Here is a 15,856-nt window from a genome sequence, read left to right as displayed (position 1 = left end):
GAGATCCAGGAAACAAGCGTACACAGGTGTTTTCCTAGCCGTGTAGTATTGAACGGTATGCTTGAGACAGAGGATAGCAGTTTCTGTTGACAAGTGTCGTTTGAAGCCAAACTGAGCGTCATGCAATTTTAAATGCATACTCAACTGTCGATCAATCAAACCGTCCAATACTTTGGCTATTATAGTGGCTAAGGAAATAGGCCTATAGTTGTTCTTGTCGCTCGTATCACCAGTCTTATTCTTAATTATTGGAACAACTATCGTCTTGACCAAGTCTGCTGGGAGATAGGAATGACAGGCACATAAACTAAAAAACATGGCCAGAACTCTAGGCAAGTGCTTACCTGCATATTTTAAATGTTCCAATGAAAGACTATCATGACCGGGTGACTTTCCCTTTTTTAAAAATTTTATAACTGTAACTATTTCCTTAGCCGAAAACCTGGTAGGCTCACCTCCCGGTTCTCCCGTAACATTCGATCCAGAAAACGATGGACCGAGAGACGATTTTACTTGAAACAGTTTAGTAAATATATTTGCAATCTTACTGGGTTCATCTACTCCATCTACACTTGCGGGCAAACTTTGCTTAGGGTTCAATTGATTTGTTGATTTCCAAAAATTTCCAAAATGTTTACATTTATGATGATTAGCAATAGTATTCATATTTATTTGATCTTTATTATTCTGACACCATTTCAATTTCTTCTTAAATTTTTTTCTAGTTTCAACCATGTTGTTAAACCAAAATCCATTCCTTGGTTTATTAATCAAGGTCCACTTTTGAAAGGCAAGACGCGCTTGTTCATGTGCAGCTTTTACATATTTGTTCCAACCTGGTTTACACTGGTTGTGACCTTCTTTCTTCTTCTCATTATAAGTTGATATAGCACCTGAGCTAAGGATATCAATTATTTCCTTATATAAACTATCTAAAATTACTTGATGTTCCAAGTTATTACATGAATTATTACAACAATCAGTAAAGTCGATCGGAAAATCTATATTCTTCAACTTATTATTACAAAATAATGAGTATGATTTAATTTGCTCTAAATTTCTATACCCCCATATTACCTTATTACATTTTTTTACTTCAGGAGTGACTTTCGATCTCAATACATTGATATCGGACGTTATTAACAAAGGTAGGTGATCAGACCACGAGACGTCATACATTACACGAATTTTCTTAATTGTTTTCCAAGCTGCGTCTGTTACCACGCAATGGTCCAACCAGCTAGTAGATCCATGAGCATCACTTAGGAACGTAAACGTGTTGGAATTAATACCAAGTAGTTGGATGTCAGCGCACCGCCATTGCAATTCAGATGTAAAGTTTAGTAATTCTGTACCAAACAGACTCCTAGGTTGTGCGTTAAAGTCACCAAGGACGTAAACTGCATCAATACCACTGTTTTCTATGACAGCATTTATCTCACTTAAACATTCTACAAATTCATTGAGATTATCTATTGACTCAGTTGGCATATAAACTGAGAAAACTAAAAAGGCTCTGGTGCCTGCAATTATTTTAATGGCAATTAATCGCTCACTTTCACATTTTATGGAAGTCACATTGTCATAAGCATTTTTGCGCCATAATAATGCAACTCCACCGTATGGTCGTCCACGCAAAATATTCCGCGAAGTATCCACAGCAGATTTTCCCACAAAATCAAATCGTGCGTCTATGTTCCCAAGAAAAGGAATATCATGTGGTAGTAACCAAGTTTCTTGTAAAGCAATTATATCTGTTGTCCGACATAACATCCTTACAGAATCCACCGACCTAGCAATGGATTTGCAATTAAAACTAGCAAAGGTGCTTTCATGATTGTTAAATTTATTGTGATACATTTTGTAAATTATTATCAAACGTCCATCTTTTCTTGAAGTCAATATATCTCCGATAAATAATGCCCTCTGGCCATAAACTGTGATTCAAAAACGAATTTATCTTGTATCCCGGCACCAGAACTTTAAAGGCGTTGTAATCTTTATGCTTGCGCATAACAATTTTCTCAATGTTCATTTCTGTTGAGTGTGTTTTAGACGTTAAATACGAATTAATATCATCAACAGATACATTTTTATCGACATTTGAGATAAACAGAGGAATTTTTACGTCGGCAGCTTTAAATTTATTGTCTTTGCTAGCACTGCCATGATTTCCTTTGAATCTATCTTTTAGCTTTTTTCTTTTTTGTACTAAAGTCCAGCCCTCATCTGTCTTTTGTTTGTCATCATCAGATACTAACAATACTTCCCTCGGCGTTGATACTACAGTAGCGTAGGTTTCCCTAATGTTTGAACCAATATACGCACGTTCAACCGAATTCGCCCTGTTTGGCAATGAAAAGCAAGTTTTCTTATTTGTGACGTTAGCTCGAGCTTCAACAGAAGGCTCACGTGAGATAGCTTTATTCAGTGATGGTTGGCGCAGTGGAGATAAAAATATATCAACACTATTATCAACTGATGTTTCCGCTTGCGGTAGGTCCAATTGAAACTCATTTTCGTTCTGCTTTGAAATTATATTAGAACTACAGTTGGTACTTAAACATGAGGATTTAAGGTTTTGTAGGTCCTCCTTAACTGTGCGCAAATCTCCAATGGTAACATAATTGTCTTTAATTGTTTTAAGATCACTTTGTATTATAAGAATATCCTTTAAAAGGCGTGTGGCATCAATATGGTCGAAGGTAACAGGTGGAAGTTTCTGTAATTCACGCGCTACAAAAATTGGTACTATTTCTGGATCAGTTTCTTTAAGTAGTGTAATAATGTCATATAAATCTCTTTCCCTTTTCCCCGCTCCTCTTCTATTGATTTTACGTTTCGATGAAGGTGTCGATTCAAAAAGCAATTTCTTAGCATTTGAAACTTCTTCTACAGAAAAAGACGTATTGCAGATACGGACCAGGCTCTCCTCATCCATTACGTCTATTTTATTCTGTGTAAAAGCTAGTAATTCATTTATTATGATGTTACAAGTATTACATTTGATCATAGTTGATGTCATTTTATATTGGCAAATGAAATCACCAGCGTGAGGCTATCTGTGACTGCACTGACCGCACAGGTTTATGCAAATACACAAATTGTATATACAGGATATGTTAGAAAATGGAGTTGTTGAAAATTTAAATATAATAAAATAAATATAATTATGTGGATGAAAATTTTGACATCTGACGTGACATTTGACATCTAATGAAAACCGTTTTAATAAAATTCAGACGTGCTTTGTTTGTAAAAGAAATTTTCTGTAGCTAGTTGAAAAAAAATTATTTAAGAATCCTAGGTTTACCGTGTAAGCTAGTAACGTAGCAAATAAATGTTAAAATCTATTTACTAATTTATTCGATAATGAGTGAGAGCTTAAGCAATCAAATTATTTCGATCGAACTTTATTGATGAAATAAGAACATCCTCCCGTGGCAGTGTGTCAGTTAAAACCAATGTCTTTTCTGAAATGACAGTAACGATAAAAGCTATATGACCCGTAACGTTGATAGATCACCTGCGAATGTTTGTTTGCTTTCAAAACACGAGTGTCCAGTGTTTATGATACTTCTCTTCCATATAGTATAGATGGCCATTCGATGTAAAAAGAAATGGGTTGCATGTCGACGTGGCTAAGCTTCAACTGCACCAAGTTGATATGTCTGTTTGATACGGTAGATCTGTGGCTTGAAGATCATCATCATAACGAGATCCTCTTGTTTGGAATTCAGATTAAGTTATGGGTCCTCGATGTTATTTATACATCTTTGACAGTGTCTACTGGTAGTTAGAAGTAAAAAATCTGAAAACCCTTCGAAGCTATATAGAATTTTTTTATTTAGCCAGGATCTGGGTTGAGGAAGTCAGATAGGCAGCCGCTCCTTGTAAAAACACTGCTCCGTAGTTGATTCGTGCACTGTGAACAAAATGTACAAAGAGTCTACAAATTATTCATCGTTTACATATAGGTAGAAGAGAAAACCCAATGCTAATCCTAAAGAATGAAAAAGAAACAATTTAAATGGTGTAAAAAATTCTCATCAACCAAAAATATAAGTTTAAAAGGACAAGACTCTCTAATTTTTCAATAGAACTTTAGTAACACCATCATTCCTCATCTGTTTTCTATTTTATCTTCAGATTTAAGTTTCATCACGAAACTTGAATTACAAATTCTAAGGCTACCTTCATCAGAAAACAATTTCTTTATCATGCACAAATTTTCTTACCGAATTCCTAAAGAAGATTATTCAAATACCTTATGTAATGGAATATGATATTCATGAGTGAATACTTTTGCATTCACCCAACTTCACCGAACTCTAAGGTAATAAATTATCTTCACAGGAACTGTGTTCGGTGCAAGACATTTTCGAATGACGTTAATAAATCGAGCATTTGATTCTGGAAACGTCTGTTTACCTAACAATAGATTGGGTTCTTGCAGTCTAACTAGCGTATTTTGAAATTATAGCGTCTTATGTCCAAATTAACTTTGGGAATAAGTTATATCAGACAAATTTTACTCTTTTTAATACAGATGATTCAATTCCTGAAATACCTAGCTTATAATAATATGTTAGTAAAAAACCAACGCCCGATCGTCTAACCATAGGGCGTAGACATGTATTTCGGCAAAATGGCCGGTTCATATCAGCACATAAAACTTGTTATACACATATATGCAAAAACCGGGAATAAAGCTTTTTCGAGCCGCGGAAAAAACAAAGGATCGTGTCAAAAGCAGCATTTTAGTCAAATAAAACGCGCCACTATTCATCTCTGTGGGGTGACACTTCGCGGGCGCGACTTATTCATTGAAAATTGCGTTATAAAGGGACGTGACTAAAATTTATGTGTGTCGCATCGGTGTTGTCCAAATTTTCGATGTCATGGCTAAACTACTGGACTCCGTACTAGCTAAGTGGATTAGCCAGCCGACGTTGACGAACGGTCGATGTTACCTACCTTTGTTGAATTATTACCGTGGTATTTACCCTTAGAAACCGACTATTTCCTAAATGGGGATCACGGATCCAAATTTGCAAGTCCGCTTGAAGATTTTCTTTTGATCTTAACTTTGATTATGAATCAAGTTTTCCTTTACATAGTACGCAATATCTATATCAACAAACTAAATAAGTATCTTAGCTATCTCAATGGGAGTGTTTTTACAATTTTATTCGTTGAGAGTAGTCCGGCTTTGGATCGACGGTCCTGTAAGCCGCTTACTTGCTGCCTTCGTCGCTAAATATCCTTCAGAAATATCTCAATTTTAATACCTGATGGTTGTCGGCCTCTTACGGAATAATATGTTTTATATGGCGCATAAAAGTGCTTGTCCTATTAAATAATCTTTCAATTATAATGTAGAGTCATATCATATCATTACGATTAGTGTTAGTTTTTTTCTCTGGATTGGAAATGGCAAGAAAAAGTACTAACATTGATACTGTTGTGTTGGATTAGTTATCTTGATACGTGATGAATTGCAACGCATTGTAACTAGCCAAAACATAGGATACTGCACAGTGGTTCAGATTTAGACGGCAAGAGTCTAACACGACATGATGTCCAAGAGAAATCCCTCTGCCTTAAGAAAAAATATAGTGGTTATCTTGAGCAAGAATCTGCTATAACTTATAATGACTTGAATACGACAACTGCTTAGTGGCCAGCGCCATGTTTTTTTTTAAATATTCAATTTGTTTACAAAACAATATCTCACCATCATTTACAATTTGTAGAGTTGCATGTCAGTATAGCGATTGCTTTTACCGTCCCGGACCTTTTTATTTTCATTGACAGCGCCTCGTTTTTCTTTAGGAGCTAAAATCGGCCGAGGCATCACTTTCGCTTTAAAAACCACTCCGAGGAAACCTCGAGGGATGCCCACTTTGCACTGAGAATAAACAAACTCGAGTAAAAGAATTCGGCAGCGAGGTACATCTTGATTTAATGGAAATATTCAGTATTTTGAATGAGCAAAGTTTCTATTATATTTCATGGCATTTTATTTTTCGTATTTATTATTTGAGGAAAGGTGTCGGCTTTCAATGTTTTTACCACTCGCTTTGAATTTGCTTGCGGTACTTATTATTTGTAAATTAATATTGAAATAAGATTTCTTTTAAGGCGAAATTTCACGAATTTTTCCTTGAATATAAACTGAGGTATTTCAAAGTCTTTTGTGACCGAGAACTCGAATTTTATGTATCGAAACTTCTTCTTTTCTCTCTTAAAAATTATAACGTTACAATAGATATAGTTATGAGTATTAACTCTGAATTATGAGTCTTGCCTTGCCAAATCGATCCATTTTTTAAAAGTCCAAAACATTTCACCGCCTTCAAGGAATAGGAAATCTGTGAAAACTGAACACTAGTCTAAAGTAATCTACCTGATTAATAGAGAAAAAAATTATTACGAAAAAAACATGTACATCATGGAGTCTATAAAACCGCTTTGCAAGAAGATTATTGTTTCATCATTGTAACATTTGGGCAGGCGATAACACAGCAATGACATGTCAGTGTCAATTAGTGTATTCATGGACTAGCTAGCTTTCGACCTAGACTAATACAATTATGTAAATGCCTCAGACGTGCCGATTCACGAAGCCAGGCATTCACGGCGAAAGTGCAAAGTGTACTTCGCATATTTTACATTCCAATGCCGGCTTTTTAGTGTAAATGTAGAATTCTGTTTAAATTATTAATAGAAACTGCGCAATGTGTGTTGTATCATCTAAAAACGTTGTATGATTATTTGTTGAGGAATATTTAATATGTAGGTAATTAAGTAGGCTACCCAGTACCCAACCCAACTAAGCTATTAAACATTATTTTTGCATTAAAAATGTAGTACGTTTTATATTTATTTTTATTTAAAATGAAATTGTAACGTTTAATCCTACCTTTTTTGTCAAGAGATTATGGTTATGGCTTCGAAATGTACAGTATTGTACAGAGACAACTGTATTTCAATTAATGACAGAGAAACAAAAAATAGAAAAATGGGATACTAGAATTTGAGATATTATTTCTCTTATGAACGAGAGAGTAGATTTGATTTATTTTCCGTTGACAGTTTGGCTGCATGACCAGGGAATAAAGTTAGGTTATTTTAGTTGTGAAAGCGGGAGCACTATATATCGGTGTCTCTTTCAAACTTACACATTCTTACGTTTACAGTACTTGTCAGGCCTCTAGTTCCCAATTTCATCGATTACTCAAACAGCTACATCCTAAACCCACTTGAATACTCACTGAAAACCAATATCAGTTGATCTACAACCTCGTACACCTTGCAAGAGATGTTAAACCTTTCAACTCATGAATAAAGACGAAACTTAGATCTATTCTAGCACCAAATCATGCAACGAATAAAACGGTACTCCACTCCGCTTATTGCAAGGCAACGTAGTTCATAAGTTTCGAAATTGTCAAGCATCTAGAATGTTCTGGAAGCTTCCAGAAGCTCTTCAAGTGTTCGTGTTTGTTCACCGTCTAAGGTTATCTTGGACTGAGCTTCGTTCAAGGGTATGTTCACAATGCCCGCTACGTCCGTCTTCCGAGTGTTTGTGTATGCGGAACTCCTTGACGTAGCATCGGTCTCGGGTCGCCGATACGTTGATCAATCGGTTTGATGCTTCGATCCTTGTGTAGTGTCGTAAGCACTCGCTTTAATAGACGGTCTGTTGATACCTGTCAACTTGATTACCTAGTTTGGGTATTCTGAGACACGTTTAATGTCAGACTCTATTCAGTTATATGTCAAAATTCTTGTCTTATTCTATCTTCATGAAATTTTACACATAGGCTAGTAATTTTAAAATTGATCATTTGTTTATGGTTATCAATTGTAAACGTATTAATTGATTGCAACCGTACGTAATGATCTAAAATTGATTAAATGCGACTTATACTCACGACACTAAGGCTCTGTACAAATAGGCGGAAGAAAAACTTATTTGCAACAACTGTGGTTCACCCGTCGTTTCATTATTTGTTGTTATAGCGACAACATAATTTGTCAAAATTTCAAATATTTACTAAACAGAAGGATACACAGCAGACCCTCAGTAATAGGACCATATTTTTACCATTATTAAATGAGTTACATCATGCGGTTTACTCACGCGTATTTATCGGGGAAGCCCGACTAGTTTCGGACCCAACTGGAGTCCTTGATTCATTTAATAATGAATCATTCTCACGATAGTTACTAACAACATATTTTAACCTTTTATAATGGAACATATTGGAGCATTTCATAACTCCTTAAAAAATACAGCTGCTATTTTCATAAAATGAAATAGATATTCATATAAAAAGAAACTACAAAAGTGCGCCTTTGTAACAGATAGAGGCAACGCTGTATGCTCTACACAGTTATATTGCAAACACTGTCCGTGCATTGTTCGTTATAAATAGGTCGCGATGAAACGCCTACGTTGTTACTGACAATGCAATTAAAATGTTTTATTATTTTAATTAAGCACTCACATATCTATAAAACCTATTTTATTGCTCGGGAGTCTGTTGTACAGATTGTAGGGTAGTGATAAATAAAATTTTGTTAGAGGTATTAATGTTTTGAAAAGTTGGAGCCCGTTTTTTTTGTATACCATATTGTTAATAGTGCCAGAATTCGATTTTTAGGGTGTTTTTCTTAAAGTCCCAGACTACCCAGGCTAAGACACCCAAACGTGTTTAAGAAAGCTTAATTTACCATTACTGGAACTCAAAACTCTTGAAGGACAACATAAAACAAAATTAATATAATTCCCTTCACACGAACAACGACTTAATTCGAAACCAAGAATGATTAGAATAGAATACATTATCTACATAATTACATCCTGAAAAACTCGTATATCGCCGTTTATTACACCCAATTTTCTACCAAAAGTACGATCACATAAATTCATGGAAAATAAAAGCATTATAACACAGCAACAACAATAAGCCGACGTGGGTCGAATATTTATTAAGTGGAAGGTCTAATTGCAAGGTTATCTTGGTTCTGTACTAATATTAGGGAGTGTAAGTCATTTTTCGCGTCGAGTCGGCGTCGTTCGTAATACTAAGCAATTTGCTCCGCGCTCCCGACTGATTTTGTTGAGCAGGCGACTTAATTATCTGACTTAACTTTGTTTTTAATTTATTTTGCGGCTATTAAGCCGGTGAAGTTATTAGATGTGTTTAATTTAAGAGTTTATGAGGAATATGTCTCGGTTTTGTGGATTTATACTTCTTTTGTGACTGTCTCGTTATTTTATTCTTGAAAACCTTATCTTTTAAAAAGAAATCTTCAAAATCATATCTATTAAGAAGATTTCTTTTTTGACGTAACTAGCAGACTCAGCAAACATTCTTTTACCTATTTGATTGTGTAATATTAGATGGTAGCCTAGTCTAAGACCTACTGTGTTTTTTTTTATTGTGTTTTTTTTTGTATATAACCATTCTTATGGTTATATACAAAAAAAAAACACAAACATTGATCAAGCTGTTTTGGTGGTGTTCGAAAACTAACATTCTTATACGAGATTTTTATATTAAAAACAAAAATAATTTTGCTGCTGAGTTATGTTGAACTTTAAAACAGCGATATTATAAGTTATTTCCTGAAATTAAATGATGTAAAGGGTAACTTGATTGAAAATCAAATATTTGTAACGCTTAACGTATTTACTTTGATGGGGATTAACACCATTAATTGAACAATACACCAAATTCCAGTGAATAGGTAGATCCTATCTGACTGTTTCCAGAACTCATTAAAATATTTAGATGTGTCATAATCATCACTGCAATATTTGGTGTATAATATTAACCACGAGATACGAATGTATGAACTAATTCTGGCATCCAGCCAAACGTGGTTCAATCATAAAATAATACATCAAACTGAACGCAGCATGCACTTTAATTAGCACTATTAAAATTCGTCATTTATTAAATTTTGCGTGCGATAAATTTTGACTGGTAATAAATTAGTTGGCGGTATTAATAGCGATGTTATAATTAGTAGAAAACGCGTTAGTGAGCATCAATCTGAGGGATTGCCTGCGTCTGTCACACCGCGTGTTGACGCTCGCGTAATTATTATTTGCGTTTACCAAAATTGTCGCGTTATTGAATTAAAGGTAAATTGCGGACGATAATGCACGGAAATGTACTTTTATATAAACGTACGATAAATTAAAGTTTATGAAACAGAAATTGTGTGATATTCGAATTTGTATTTTAAGCGAATTCATGTAAAGTTAAAATTACAAAACAGCATAATGTTTTACGTTTCAAAGTCCAAATATTTATTTACCCTTACATCAAAAACAAATCTTCTCGTCCAGTAGGCCGCTTAGCATAAATTATTAAAACAATTTACTTAATGGTTTTAGGTCGTACAAAACAATATTTTCCAGTCTCTCATTAAACATTGAACTCAACGTTAAATCTTGTTTAATTTTTTAGCTGATACGTTTTCCGACCATCCGTTGACCGGAGGCGGGTTCAACAAATACGATTACGGGCCCGTAGTCCTCATTACTGCGGCGTGCAAATTAAAAATGTATATAAATTGCTATAGCGAAGCTTTTGCCTTAATGTCCTTTAAGTTAGAGAGGTTTATATAATATTTCTTAGCAATTACGTGGTTGGTTTCATTGGTTAAGGTTAGTTAAGCTTTATTTTTGCAAAAGAGTATAAATACCTTAAAATTTATTAGGTTTATGGGAAATATCATGCGATAACGACACTCATATCCATATTTACTTTCGTAAAACTGATAAAATAGAACTTCTCTGTTTAGGTAGTCGTCAGTGTTAGTTTGTATACTTCCTATTCTTGCTGGGCACATGCCTCTTCTCGCTTTCAGCTTTGATCACTACGCCAGCTCAATTTGAGTTGGCGATACCAATATTTGGAATCTAGGATTCCTTCACAGTTTATTAGTGGTGTTTTAGATTAATTAAGAAAGTACATGCAACTTTGAAAAAGTCACATTTTGCCTGCGTTGGGATCAAACCTGCACCTTGTGCATATTAACAAATCCATGCATAAAATCACGATCATAATATCTAAAATATGAATCCTTGTTTTTCCTTTTGCTTTAGTTTCACACCATAGTCCATAAATAAAAGCTTCATACCACACAATTCCCGCATTATTCTACAATAATGTCTTCGGACTCACAAATCTTGATTTCAATTGAACCGTCCCTCTGAAGGATAACAAGGTTACTCCCAGCGCCGATGTAAAAGCAAATCGAATATTAGGTTACAGCCTTTACGAGCTTCCTAATGGACACCATCGAGCATTTAACTTTCCTTACATAATTGGAATAAAAGGATTCTTCCTTCTTTATAGTATTTTTTTGTTATAGCAACCATAGTAAGTCTTATGCACTTGGTTGAATTTTACCTGTCTTTCGGTTCTTGTCATCAGACTGTTTCTCATTAATAATGATAGCTATTTTTTTTAAGGTAACACTTTCTTGTTGCCGCTATAGGTCATGCAAACCTCAGTCATGAACTGGATGGGTGGCCATAATTTTGTTTTTATAGCCTTTTTGTACGGAACCGAGAGTTGGGAGTCTGTACAGTTGTACTTGCTCGGTATTTTGATATTGCCATCGTTATCATCCTTCATGATTCAATTTTATGAACAGATTATGTGTTTTCGTAATTTGTCTTTTTGCACAAAAATATCTGTTACACGATTTTGTTATAAAAATAACAATAGCTACTTAGCTCAAAACATCAACTTAAAAAGAGATTATGAGGATAATAAAAATCATAATACTAGAAAGAAAGCTAACATTTTCCCTAATAGTGTCTGACTTTGTAAAAATGGTTGAAAGTATCAGTCAGCAACATTTTCTCATTAAGAGAGATTTTCGAATTTCAAATAATGACTTGTGCTTGTATTACGATATCTTTAAGAAATACTTTTGGTATGTGGAAGCGAGACAACGCAATATACTTAGCGTTTCGGGTCTCTTTTTCAATTGTACAGTTCGGCTTAAAGAGGTTATAGGTAGTTCCCGACCTCTTTTTCCTTGATTGCTCGTTAAAATATATTTTTCAAACATTAAGAGAATTATCCCTGATCCATTTTATTCATTACGGACGCAAACTATTAACATTTTAATCAGTTAATTTAATTGAGGAGGAAATCTAGACTGAATGATCAATTGTATTTAAATGTGTTATCAATTTCATTATTAAGTTTTTTTTACTGGAAATTAATATTTGTTTTAATTCTGTGATATTTTACTTAGTTTTTTTATGATCTGTTATTATTGGTTTTCATTCACTGGTATGCCACTTCGACTTGTTTATTCATGAAGTCGCCATCATTTTATAAACGGCTTGAATTCTGGATATTTTGAAAAAAATCAGCCACATGGCATCACTCTGTCATAATACGAGTATGTTATCTTATACAAGTAACAAAAGTCGTTCCAAAAATTATTTTTACAAAAAAAAAAAACGTTACAATTTCCCTTGTAAATGTTATTTAATACAATATAAACAAGCTATTTTATAAGTCGCACTGTTTTAATATAGACTGCATTAGTTTAAGACACCGTCGTTGACACTATAAGCTGGCATGTGCTAGACGTTAAGATTCTTCTCCCCTTTACAAATGCATCTCTGAAGTAGTATTTTATGGAGACTGACCATTATATCTTGATCCACGAGATATCTACTTATCAAATGTGTTTTTTGTTATTTTGACATGGTGAAAAGAGTCAATGAAGTTTTGCAAAACCCTGTGTTATTTTTGTAATATTGAAATTGTGTTAATACTGCCATCCAGATCGGTGGAGCGATTACCTAACAATGTTAGCTGATTAGGGCTAGATGCGAAAAACGAAGTAGTAGGTGCTGTGCAGGATTGCAACGCATTGCCGTAATCTGACACAAAAACGCGCACGTAGCACGGCGGTTCAGGTTTGGTCAGTAAGGAGTCTGACTCTGAATACCCGTCTCCAGGTGTCCATGAGGATTCCTCACTCTGCAAAGGCCTATGTCCAACAGTGAAATTATTTTTTCGAAAATCAAGAAATATATATTTAACTAAATTGTGCCTGAAAACAAATTGCTTTCGTTAAAAAGAATGCTAATCCTAAACGAAAATATGAACAGCAGATCAGATTTTTTAGGAAACACAAGTTTTTAAAAAGAAGTTTATGTTAGTAGGTATACGTTCTTGTTAAAGAAGCGGTAATCTGAAGGCTTTAATCAAACACGGTCCAAATTTCAGATTCCTGTTATAAAATTTTGGAGCCAAAATGTTTGGCGAACATGATTAAATTTTAACAAACGAAATTAAATGCTTAATTTTATTGCGGTTGCAAGTTAATTTACCAAAATATAATTAGTGCGTTAATTTTAACCGTTTTATTTACCACTCGAAATAAACATGTAATCAATGCTTTGATATTCTATCTTATAATAACTTGTTTTATTAATGTAAACCGTTTTGTGGTTCATATTTACAATGTCACCATAATTAAGCTCGTTTTTCATCACGATACTATAGAAAACATTACAATCAAATAAACAAAATCAAATACTTTAAAAGTGAATAAATATTAAATGGTATATTGAAAAACCTGATTACTTACTTATTATGATATTTTTTTACGAATAAATTGGAGAACCGCTGTTACCAAGGCGATAGTCAAAGTAACAATGTTTAATACCAACATGAAAAACCATCTAATACTCCCAAAACGAACAATTATTCAAAATCATTTCACTTTTACTAAACACCAAAAGATTCTATTCAGTTAACAAAAAGAAAACTTTCATAAAAGGTATAGAAAACAAAACTTTATATATCCCAACCACATTCAGTTGTCAGCAACAGTACCGCCTGACTTTATACCGAATAAAAATAATTCGTTTTTGCAAATTTATTTTTTTCGTTCAACTCAGTTGGCGTGAAAGGAAGTTTTATATTGTGAGGCAAACAATAAAGAGCAGTCGGGAACCACCCTTTGTCCTTTGTACAGCAGGTTTCACTTGCACCGGTTGCTTACCAAAAAACAAGGCCTCTCAATTATAACGACCTTTTTTGTGTTTTTAAGAAGACATTTTATTTAAATGGAGGCGTTGGATAATGTTTTAGAGGTCTGCCAGAACATCAGGTTCCAAATATATGGAGTAACAGTATATACCTACTATTCGCATACATGAATATACAAACTCCTATAACCAAGTCACCATCAGAAAAGCTAATTCGCCTGCTGCTTCAATCATCTCTCTTAGATGTTAGAGGCCACTGATGATGATGATAACCAGGTCATCATCATGACATGCAAAAGGCACCTAAATCGGACGCTGATGTGGAAGGTACAGGATCGGGAGAAAAGAAGCCTTAATCAGACAATATAGAGCTAAATGCAGCGATGAGTTGACTTGATTTACTATAGATACCTACTCCAGAAAAACAATAGCAGGTGTAAAGGTTAATCCATAAAATCTGGTAATCTGTTGATATGAAACGTCACGTAGTATGGACTTTGATTCCTTAAGATATCGATAAATAAGATTAGATTAAAGGTTTAGTGAATATGTACCATCATAATTACAGTGCAATATTACAACGGTCACGTTGCCAATCTATACTTACTAATATATAAAGCTGAAGAGTTTGTTTGTTTGAACGCGCTAATCTCAGAAACTACTTGTCCAAATTGAAAAATTCTTTTTGTGTTGAATAGACCATTCATCGAGGAAGGCTTTAGGCTATAAACCATCACGCTGCGACTAATAGGAGCGAAGATACAATGGAAAATTAAAAAAAAAAAACAGTGCGGGTATAAATCATAACTTATATTTTCTACCCACGGGGACGAAGTTGCGGGCTACAGCTAGTGTATAATACGGCTGAAGTAGACAATATTCTTGATTGTACACCACAGAATGACATCAGTAAATTTAACATACAGTGTAACTATAACGTTACAATGGTTCTACTATGCAACTAATATTTCTGGTAACATTAAAATTCATCGATTAGTTAAGTTTTGGACTTAACTTGGACTTAACTTTTGTCGATCAGGAATTTTAACTTTATTGTAAATATTTAAAAGTGTATCTATCATCATTGTTTTCAGGAAACTAAATCAAAACATCATTACTGTCCATGAGAAATGTCAATAAGGTATTATCCGTTTTAGAGAATTCATTTTTTTTCACAATTTCATTATAACGTCTGACTTTTGCTTGACTTAAAAAATATTTTTGATAATACACAAAATAATAAAAGAGGGTCAGAATATATATTTAATTTTTCTCATAGCGTTGCCCTCAAAAAATACCGAATAATGTTTACCCGTAAGACTGCGTACCTACAAACTGCAATAACTCACCCTCACTTCACGATAAATGGCCAATTTGCGTGGGATGAATCTTCAGATAAACAAATAATTTCAACCTGAACACATCCAAAATAAAATGGGAGTTACAGGTTTCGGAAATTGGATAATAAACTAACAAATATGTAGATTTTATGGAGGAAGTGCGATAGGCGAGAGAGAATTTATTCGTTCTTCAAATTAAGTCCGGTATCCTGACATTGATTGCATAATTTATAGAAAGGTAATGGTATTTTTTTGTGGAAAAAGCAAAAAAATCTTTATGCAGTAGGTACTATTATAAACGTCACAATGCTGGTATAGTTATACTAGGCCCATAAGTTCCATTGAATGTTATCGAAGTTAATCTTAATTTCATACGGAACAAAGTTCATTATTCCACAAACATTTATCAGAATATTATGTTCCATGCACATACGTACTTGGATCAAGCAGAAATGTAAGAATC

This window comes from Trichoplusia ni, chromosome 14, assembly GCF_003590095.1.
Source record: "Trichoplusia ni isolate ovarian cell line Hi5 chromosome 14, tn1, whole genome shotgun sequence".
Lineage (NCBI taxonomy): Eukaryota > Metazoa > Arthropoda > Insecta > Lepidoptera > Noctuidae > Trichoplusia > Trichoplusia ni.
This window is presented reverse-complemented; position numbering follows the sequence as displayed.